This window comes from Oryzias melastigma, linkage group LG5 (assembly GCF_002922805.2).
Source record: "Oryzias melastigma strain HK-1 linkage group LG5, ASM292280v2, whole genome shotgun sequence".
Taxonomy (NCBI): Eukaryota; Metazoa; Chordata; class Actinopteri; order Beloniformes; family Adrianichthyidae; genus Oryzias; species Oryzias melastigma.
The window spans coordinates 29,284,543-29,295,674 of record NC_050516.1 but is presented as its reverse complement, the minus strand read 5'-3'; the positions used below and the strand labels follow the sequence as shown (position 1 = coordinate 29,295,674).

At 34.6% G+C, this 11,132-nt stretch overlaps 1 protein-coding gene across 1 annotated transcript in view; it reads left to right on the top strand.

Annotated features, from left to right (window-relative positions):
- The first annotated feature begins 6,501 nt into the window (after positions 1-6,501).
- The window catches only part of h6pd (hexose-6-phosphate dehydrogenase (glucose 1-dehydrogenase)), a 12,470-nt gene continuing 7,839 nt past the window's right edge, over positions 6,502-11,132 (top strand). Inside the window, exon 1 of the mRNA XM_024270490.2 lies at positions 6,502-6,627. The gene's annotated coding sequence lies outside the window, so the exon portion shown is untranslated. The remainder of the gene's footprint in view (positions 6,628-11,132) is intronic.

Here is an 11,132-nt window from a genome sequence, read left to right as displayed (position 1 = left end):
TCAAAGACATTAGCCTATTGCTAAAATAGAAGCTACTCTAAATTGGCCCCCCAAAAAACTTAGTAGATTCCAAATTAGACAAAAAGCTAGCCCATTGCTTAAATGCTAGCTAAACTCCATATAGTCTAAAATTCGTCAGTAAACTAAATTAGTCAAAATTATTAGGCTGTAGCTAAAATAGAAGCTAAGCTCTAAATTAGCATAAAAAAACCGTAGAAGATAACAAATTAGCCAAAAACGTTAGCATGTTGCTAACATATTAGGTAAATTACTTTCTCATTCATTTCCGATGGGGTATATTTTGCTCAATGTTTCATAAACTATGAAGTTTATGAATATTAAAATACAAGCAGTATTGTCCTGAACAAGCTGAACTTTTTGAAATCACTGAAAGTGTGACAGAGTTTTTATGTGCCGAAAAACGTACAGAAAGGATTGAATGCTTACTAAGCATTTGAACAATAAATGATAAACGTATCTAAAATGTTTAATTCATTCGGTTTTACCTGTGTGTGGTATGCTGATTTGCTTTTTATTAATTTTTTTTATTTTGTATTTATCAAATATCATTACTCTTAAAAAAAAGAACTAGGTTTATATATAATTTTGTGAAAGTCTTCACAATAAAAAAGCCCATTCTAGTTTTTTCTCCTTTTATCTTATAAAAGGAAACTTTTCTTCTCTAGTTTCAATGTGTATTAATTTGAGTCCTCCTCTGTATTTTTTACATGTTTGTTTTCACTCTAATTGGAAAGTTTGTTATAAGTGGTGCTATCAGCTTGAACAATGAAATAAAAAAAAAGAATACTAGGTTTTAAGGGACATTTCCAGAGTTCTTGGGTTCAATAATTGTCAGTCTTTCCAATAATTGTCCAAACTCTTCCCATCCCATCCAGGTCCGGTCTTTCCCACGACTGGTAAAGGAGGGGTCAAGTAGGGGGTGGTGTGCCATGAATATATGACTACTAATGAGACTGGCGTTAAAAAAAAAAGAACTTCACAATTTGGGTATGAATATGCCACCACAAAGAAAGTGGAACAATGTGATCGCCTAGCAACTCTTATCATCTGCAGGAATTTCAGAGTCAAGTCTTCTCTGTGGAGCCGAGTGCACTTGGAGAGAAGAGCCTCTCAGGGTGAGAGGCGAAGACAGAACCGTGATGAAGAGCTGCCCTCAAAAAAAGAAACTGGGGGAGTGTTGAAAATGGTCCCGTCTGACATAACCGTTTACAAACATTAATTATACATCCGAAAGAGTGAAAGGTGCCTTTCAAAAACATGGATTAACAAGTTAAGTGTGGGTGTGAAAGTGACTTTCTGACCTTAAAACGGCCACAAAACCTTTGGATGAATAACTCAGATGGTCATTTCAGAGATACAGTTTTAGAATAAAATCATTTTTTTTGTCATATTCCTGCTAAATTCAAAGTTGTGTATTTTACATCCATCCATGTTAGTACATATTAGTACAGGGCACTTGTTTACATCAGCTTTCAATCACTTGTTGCTAATTTTAATGCATTCACAATAATAAAAAATAGTTTTAATCACTTAAAAATGATCAAACTTAAAGTTTCCTGCTTTTAATACACATTCAGGTCCGCTCACTTTCGAGTGTTAACGCTCGTACTTTGAAAAGAGGTTTCTGTTGTCATCCGGGTCTTACAGGTGTCAAAGGTTAACACCCCCTCTAACGCACAAGTATGCAAATGCTGTCATGACAATACAAGTTTCTTTTCATTGGGCCTGCCGAGCATGTGTCCCGCTGGAGCGAGGGCTGCCGCCTCGCAGACCGCTCTGGAAACACTCCCCCCCTCCCTAAACCTCCACTACGCCTCTGAGGACAAAAGTACTTCACACGGGGGGCTGGGCCTGCATTTTGTGGGTCAGCGAACAACAGTCGGTGCGGCAGCGGCGTGTCATTCACACCGCCTCCCCCTCTGTAACCCCCCTTTCTCGTGGCATCAGCAAATAGAGGTGGAACACAAGTGAAAACAAAAAAACCGTGGAGTTTTTGTGTCCCGTTGCATAAAATACTGTTTTCCATCACTAATCATGCCCCTACCCCCGCCAAAAAAGTAAAAAAAAAGGAGTCTTGTTAGGAAATGATGGACACATGTGTCTGTCAACGGTTTTTAATGATGGAGAATATGTAAATTATGTTTTAATCTTGTAAACTTTTTTATTTAATCTCGTGAAATGAAAGGTAAATATATTTCAAAATAAAATATATAGCTCAGAGATTACATTTCACAATAAAGTTTTCAAAATGACAAAGAAATTATGTTTTTTTTTTGCAAGAATATGTTTCTACAAAGCAAATCTGAAGTCTGGACTGATAATCCAAATTCCTGCAACCTAATTCCACAATAAAGAAGTCTGCAGTTTTTTTTCTGGATAATCTCTATTGCTTTTAATGAGTCTTCAAGATGGGAGGTTTCAGTTACCTGAAGATTATCTAAGTGTTTAGCTAACAGTATAAACCACACAAAGCATGAGCTGTGTAACACAAAGATTAATGCTTTATTACCACATACCAGCAAAATCAGGGCAACAGCACTGACATTCAGTGATTTGGACCAATCATTAAATGTATTACATATCACAGTAAAATATCTCTAGTGTCCTTGAAACTAACATCCCTTTTATTTCCTGCAGATGGTGTGTGTGTGTGTGTTGTTTCTGTGCTGAAAAGCTTTCCCCTCCTTTATGTCCTCTGACATTTCCTTTTGAAAGCTCCACATGCCAGCACTGGAAACACAAGCTCTCCTCTGCTGGAACTTAGGGCGGGCGTCTTTTGTCCACGGCGGCTCTGTGATAATCAGAAGAGCTCAGAAATGAAAGAAACAACACGTTCCAACAGGCATTGGAAGCATGAGGAGGAGAAATGTGAGAATGCGGTCTCCGACACAAAGCATTACTCATTTGAACACGGGTTTAGTCTCACGGTGGCTTCGCCCCGATCAGTTATCGCCGCCTGAAGTTTCCCATCTCCTGCTTGAAAGAGCAGCTGCAATGAAAATGTACACAAGGGACAGGAAGGCATATTTCAGAGGACGAAAGACACGTACTTACCTTTGGCTTTGCAGCAGGGGTGTCAAGCTCAATCGCACAAAGGGGCAAAATCCATAACACAGCTTAGGTCGCGGGCCAACACTATAATCGTTTATTGAACATTCTAAAACTAAACTTTTAAAACAGTAAAACCATAACTTTTTAACATAATTATGAACTAGATAGCATTACCTGCGATAATACTATTGTGAATGATGTAAACTGAAATTGCCTGCTGAAGATTCTAGTCCTGATAGCTGAAGATGCTGAAATTGGTAGCTAAAAACGCTGACTCTGATAGCTGAAAAAGCTAAAGTTGATAGTTGAAATCACCTAAAGATAATAAATGAAAATGCTAAAGCTAATAGCCAGCTAAGATATTAGCTAAATGCCAAATTTGCCTAAAAAACTAAAAAAAACATTAATTTAGCAAAAACAGCTAGCATAAGGCTAAAATATTGGCGAAACTTCAAAATACCCCAAGAAAACGGAAAAAAAAGCTAAATTAGGTTAATCAGCTAGCATGTAAATATTAGCCAAACAGCAAAATAGCCAAAAAGAAACTATAAAAAAGCCTAAATTAGCCTTAATAGCTAGCATGTAAATATTAGCCAAACTCCAAAATAGCCAAAACATTTTTTTAAAAAGCCCAAATTAGCCAAAACAGCTAGCATATAAATATTAGCCAAACTCCAAAATAGCCAAAAAAAACCCTTAAAAAAGCTAAATTAGCCTAAACAGCTAGCGTATAAATACTAGCCAAACTCCAAAATAGCCAAAACATTTTTTTAAAAGCCTAAATTAACCAAAACAGCTAGCACGTAAATATTAGTCAGACTTCAAAAGAGCCAAAAAAAAAAACAAAAAAAAGCTTAAATTAGCCAAGATAGCTTGCACATTGCTAAAATATTAGCTAAACTACAAAAAAGTTTCAAAAGCTACAAAAAAGGCTAAATTTGCCAAAATATCTTGCATGTTGATGAAATATTAGCTAAGCTCCAAAATAGTCTAAAAAATCTTAGTAAGTGCCAAAATAGTCCATGAAGCTAGCAGTATGCCAATTTTTAAAACTTAAAAATCTTAACTTTTTAACATAATTGTGAATAATAAAAAGGCGAGAATATAATTCCAGAATAAATCAACTTAAACCTCAAGTAACTTCCAATATTTTATCCTCCATAAAAATATATTTTGTCAAAAATATGCACGTTAGAAATTATAATATTAATATTAATAACAATAAAATAAATTGATCTTGAGGGCCGGATCCGGCCCCTGGGCCTTGACTTTGACACATGTGCTTTACAACTACATATCAAATAACAAGCTATTAGCAAACCCAAAATTACCACAGGGCCTGTTGCTCAATTTAAAACGGGACCTCTCATTTATTACTGTGTATTATGTTCTCTTATTAGTATGCAACAGGTTGTGTATTCAAATTTAACCCAGACTGAGGTCAGTCTAATCCACCTCATCTGGCAGTGAAAGTGAGGAGGGCAGCAGACTGACTGAGAGCGAGATCTCCTTCAATAAACAGCCGTGTTGGGTGTAATGAGTGTTGGCAAAGTAGCCCCATAAAGTTGACGGCACACATTCATATGCGTCCGTTTGTGTGCTCAGCTTGACGAAGTCTGGCCAGGAGGCTTAACAAAGAGGAGGAAGGAAGCAAAGGGGGTTGTGGAGAATGCCCGGGGGGTGTGGGGTAACAGCTCACGCACACTCACCGACACGCTCGCATGCCTGCGTCCTGCCGTCCCGTGGTCTCCCTGAGCCTGTGGTTATAGTAGTGACAGCTGGGCTCGCACACGCTGCGTCCCACCCCCCTCTCCTCCAAACCTCCGGACAGAAAAGGCCCACAAACACAGGATGCTCCATCCTGTTTACTGTTTACACTTCACCGCCGCAGCCCAACTTGGGAGGGCTCTGAAGCATGATCACAGGCCTTTTAGGTGTCTGTCAGGTGCACCCCCAAATGAAGGAGGGCACTTTTATACCAACTCTAACACAATTCAGTGAGTGGCGAGGCATAAAAGGTTGGACAAGCAGGAAAACGGTCCACCAAAGGAGTCAAACTGGACCGTGAATTTTAAATATTTCTGAAACTATTCAGTCAGTCTCACTAGGTTTTGCACATCTGTTCAGGAGAACAAAGGAAGGATCATAAAGAACTACTGGCAGTGTGGTCCACAACAATCAGGTCATTCCTGAGGTAAAGGGACACCTGCTTTGTTTGAAACAGGTTTGGATTCATGAGAAGCAACTCGAGACAGCTGAACAACCCTCAACTAACAGGAAGTGATGTTTACCAGTCACTTAAATTAAACCAGTTTAGTTAGTTTTATTTAATCTAGGATGTAAATTTATTTGTAAAATATATATAAAAATGTATGTGTATACGCGGAGCTGTTTTTGTCTGTCATGAAGACACGGAAGCAGTGAATTTAAAATGAGCATCTCTAGATGGAATGTTGCAGTGATGTAAACTCACCAGCAGGGGTCACTGTTGCTGTGAGAATACACTTCAACAAACTGAAGCAAGAAACAAACAAAAAAAAAGGATAAATGTCTAATCATTAAGGTAAACACAAAACTATAATAAGTATTCACTAAAAATGCAACAAAATAAGTAAGGAAAACTTTATCAAAGCAAATAAATTGCTATTCTTTGTTTTAATAGTACTAATGTGGTCATTTGTTGTTTATTTTATTGTTAGTTTTTTTATTATTTATGTATTAAATATTTATTTGTATTATTTTATTAATTATTTTCTCAAATAAATATATTATTATTTCAAGATACACGTATTTGATTATTATTTTAAAACTCTTTGTTTTTCTTTTAGCTACTAAAGTTTACTCATCTTAAAATTGACATTTATTCACACAAAAACAAGTTTATTTATAGTTTACATCAATTTCCTTTCTCTGCTTCACCTGTGACTTCGGGGTTTCCTGAAAGTAGTAGCACATAGACAAAAACACTACTATTGAAACACATTTATTTGTATAATTGTTAATTTAAACCTCAATGCAGTCCAAAAATACAAATTTTCCGTCTTACCCACAGCAGAAACTGTAAAATCTTCATTTTCAGACTCTAAGTTTTTAAACAATATAAACTCCTTTAACACCAAACCGATTTTTATTTTTTTGTTCAAATTTGATAAATAATCTCAATATTAAAAATCTTACATATTAAAACTTTGCTGTTCAATTTAAAATAAACATAGGAGGAACACTTTGTCATAGGGGTGTCACATACCGGAAGAACACAACAATGAGCAAGATGCTATCTGTATTATTTACATTTCATCCTGTACTTGTGATAATACAGATTACATGAACTCATTTCTTCATTTATTTGTACCTGCAGTTTTTAACTTTCCACCTCGCACAAATATTTAAGATCGTCATTTTTACTATTACTGGTGTTAATTTTTTTTTTCGAAGCTTAACAGTGTTTATATAAGCTTCAAATTTCACAGCATCTACCTCGTGCATTGAACTGGCCCCGGTCACGTGACTTGCACGGAAGCGTGTTTTGATGGTGCAGGCAGGCAGCACGGTCAGGTTCGTAAACGTGTTATTTTTTTTTAACTTCTCGTGGATTTCTTTTTAAGTATTTTTCCCCTGTATATAAACTTTACTATTTCAGATATTTTAACAGCTTCCGTCCACATTATAATTGGAGATATCTTAAACTTTACCTTTTCTTTCATGTAGACGAAGTTTGACAGCTAGCAGGTGGGATCATGGGAAAATAACGTCGCTCACTTTTTATCAGTCAGCGGGTTTCGTCCTTTCTACAGTGCAAACGGCGCTTCCGGTGCAAAGTACCAAACAAATAGTAAATGATAACGTTCATAGTATGTTAAAATGAGTTATTTGTGTAAAAAAACAAAGAAAACAAAGCCGAAAGCACCCCGTTACTGTACATGTAAGGCACATGTACCACCGGGGCACAAACTGTAAAGGTGTTTGTCAGCTACACGATGGTGACGTCATTAAAACTAGTAAAAGAAGGTATTTGAGTTAGAAAATAGAGGATTCGTTTGTTCTCAGTGACTTTAGCTCAACAAATGGAGCACTACAGCTTTTGTTTGTTGTGCAATTAGACTTGAGTGTAAAACTTAAAGAAGAACTAACTGTTTTTAATAGTTTGCTTTACTTGTTTGTATATGTATATGATATAAATGCAAAAATAACTGTAATAGAGGGCAACATTTTGATTTTAGCTTTCTACATATTTCTTTGGAATCACCACCACACTATTAATTTAAAAATAAAGTTAATAATTGATTTGATCAAACATTATATTGTACTGTTTGTTTTTTAAATTCTTTTTTTATTGCTTCTCGTCTACTTTAGTAAACATCTGACACAGAAAAGTCTCTTGAAAACGAGCTGCTGCATCTCATGTTCAAATGATTAAAATAAATAAATAAAAACTTTATATTTAATTAGTTATTTTCACATAACTACTGATTAAAGCAGTGTAATCTGTTAAAATGGGGGATTATGGAATTGTGTTGAACCCTAAAAGCTGTTTTTTCACGTGAAATATTTTTTATAAGAACAAATTTTTGCTGAGTTTAAGACACATGCAGGTTTCTAACACTGATGAAAACACTCATGAGCTAAAGAAAACATAATAATCAAATATCCACAGTTTATGTAGTACAATTATACTGAAAGTACTTTAAATTGGCAGAAATTTTCTGTTAACCAATCTGGAAAGTTAGTTTATTTTTCACTTAAATTTGGGCCATTTAACATGAGAATAACAACTTTGGCGCCTCGCAGTGGAGCCACTAACTCACTTCAGGGGTGGATTTACCATGAGGCAAAATTTGGTGATTGTCTGGGCCCCCCCAATCCCCTTCGGCCCCCGAGCTGCACACTTGTCTAAAAAATGTCTAAACTAATTTCCATGCCCATTATTAATTAACTCTGTCATTGAAAAAAAAAAAATCACAGAAATGGTATGAGAATGCTCATGTGAAAGTGTTTTGTCCTCCCTCCGTCCCACACCCACCAACGGATGTGAACAATGCTTTGACAGCAGATGCATTCAAGTTTCTGCCACAGCACTAGCTCTCATCATCATCTATCAAAGGAGACGTCGGCGTCTCATTCAAACTATGTAAGAGAGGCTACAAATGAGGTGATTTTGAGAAATTGTGGTTGGTGGTTTTACAGAAGAGCTCTTGATACAATAAAATAAAATTAAAGGAAAGAAAACCATCTTGGGTCAAAGTTTTGTTCCATCATTTAAGTATTTTTGTTTCTTTTACCTTTTTTTTTTGCTAAAATCTGACAAATTAAAGAAAAGACCCTTATTTGTTCCTACTGCAATGTAAGCGGGTAACAAATTCCCACATTTAACAAATTGAGTGTTTTTCCTTGTAGACATAATGCAAACACAATAAATTTATTTAACATTTAATTATATTTTAGTATTTAAATCCTTATCAAAATATTTGGATTCTTGACATTGGTGTTGTCTAAAAGTGAACAAGTTTTTCAACTGACATTTTATCTGGAAAGGATTTTCAAAAAGTGATTAATACAACCGCCGCAGAGAGACCCATGTTTTGTTCACCAAGGGCCCCCAAACTCATAATTTAATTATAGATTCACATGTCCAGCAGATTCTGCTCAGAACAACCAACCAAATGTAGCAGCCGATCTTCAACAAATACGCTGGAAAAGTAAAGAATCAAAGTGTTGCAACGACCAGGTGAAGGTCCAAACCCAAAGAGATTAAAACTCAGCAACAGTTAACCCAAAGGTCACCCACAAAAGTAGAATAACCAGATGCTATAAAGATCTTGCAGCTGAAAGTAGTTGTAAAAGCTGTTGACTCATGGATGGTTTAGATAAATTGCTTCTATAATGTGATTAAAATGTATTAAAAATTATAATACAGCATGAGATCTAAGCTCAAAGATGCTGCATTCATTCCTTTGCAGTGAAAAACAAATATAATTCTGTGCAGAAAACAAACTGCATTTAAGTAAAGAGAGTTGATAAGGTATTCTCCAGATGTTCCCTGTATATTTAATTACTGCACGTGTGTTTTTTTTTCTTCTTGCACCAGTCCTCCAAAGTAAATACTGTCAGTAAATTTCAGCAGTCAGTCAGACAGTCAGGATGTGGCCTTTGCTGTTTGCATAGCTCACTGCAAACACGACTTTGAGGTGACGGGAATATAGATGTCGTAAGAAAAATAAACTGAATAAATAAAGGTAACTTTATATGTATTGAACCACTAGAAAACTGTTTAAATTGTATGTTTAAACTTTTGTTTAAGTGTAAGAAAATACTTTAAATGTTCAAATTGACCGACTTGCTGCAGCTTCAAGTTTCAGACAAGGATACAAGTCTATCATAAACGTCATGTTGTCAAATACAATTTATAATATAAATGATATGAAATAATGAACTACAAAAGATGCATTTCCTGCGGAAATACGTTTGATTGCAGAAGGGTTGCTTTAATTGCTTAATTGCGTAACTTTAAGAAGAAGAAGCTGAAGTTTATTGAAAGGAAAGAAGCTAAAAAAATCCAGATGATAATTTGCTTCAAGTTTGCATAGGTTTTGTAACTATATGTGTAAAGTTGTTTAAAAGCCATCCAATTGTTATGTTACATTTTTTTAACTGCAGAAAAAACACAAGTTGCAGGAAAAATTGCAAGTATAAAAAAAAATAAATTAAGTTAAGCTTAAAAACATCAGTGATGCCAAATTAGCAAGAAATAAATAAAAATGCTAGCATGTTCCTAAAATATTACCTCGACTCTAAACAAGCGTAAAAATCCTTTGTAGACTCCAAATTAACAAAAAAGCTAGCATGATGCTAAACTATTAGCTAAGCTCCAACTAAGCAAAAAATAAATAAATAAATAAACTTCAGTATATGCTAAATAAGTACCCAAAAAGTTAGCATGTTGCTAAAATATTAGCTTAACTCTAAATAAGCAAAACAAACTTCAGTATATGATAAATTAGCCCCCCAAAAGCTAGCATGTTGCTAAACTATTAGCTAAACTCCAACTAAGCAAAACAAACTTCAGTATATGATAAATTAGCCCCCCAAAAGCTAGCATGTTGCTAAACTATTAGCTTAACTCTAAATAAGCATAAACATTTCCAGTAGATTCCAAATGAACAAAAAAGCTAATATGTTGCTAAAATATTAGCTAAGCTCCAACTAAGCAAAAATAAATAAATAAATAACTTCAGTATATGCTAAATAAGTACCCAAAAAGTTAGCATGTTGCTAAAATATTAGCTTAACTCTAAATAAGCATACAAATTTCCAGTAGATTTCAAATTAACAAAAAAGATAACATGTTGCTAAACTCCAACTAAGCAAAAAAAACCCAAAAAACTTCAGTATATGCTAAATTAGCCCCCCAAAAAGCTAGCATGTTGCTAAAATATTAGCTTAACTCTAAATAAGCATAAAAATTGCCAATAGATTCCAAATTAACAAAAAAGCTAATTTGTTGCTAAAATATTAGCTAAACTCCAAAATACTAAATAGTTTAGTTGCAGTTTGCAATCAGACCCCTTTATATTCTTTATATTACTCTTGCTCCTCTTATTTAGGTTATAATTTGTTTTTAGTTTTACCTTGAGTTTTTCTTTTGTCAGAATACAACTGATATCACAATAAACTGCTCGGAAACCCTCTAACGTTTTACTTAAGCAGATTTTCGACAAGGTTAATGGAAATAAAAGTAAATTTTTTATACTTTCAGATTACATAATTTAGATTTATTTCAAATTGTCTGACATAATGGTGGAAACTGGAAAATTTTGAATTTCAATATTTTTATTATCTAAAGAAACAGATCAGTTTTATCACATCAAATGATATCTAACTTTTTCCACGATATAATAACCATGATGGATGATGATGGTTATCAGCTGCTCAAACACTACATTTTTATTCACCATCGATTTACACAGTATGAATCAATAATGATTTACAGATGAAAGATATCCAGATTATCATGTTTTCAGATTTACCTAAAAACAACCTTGTCAATTTAAAGAAAAACTGGA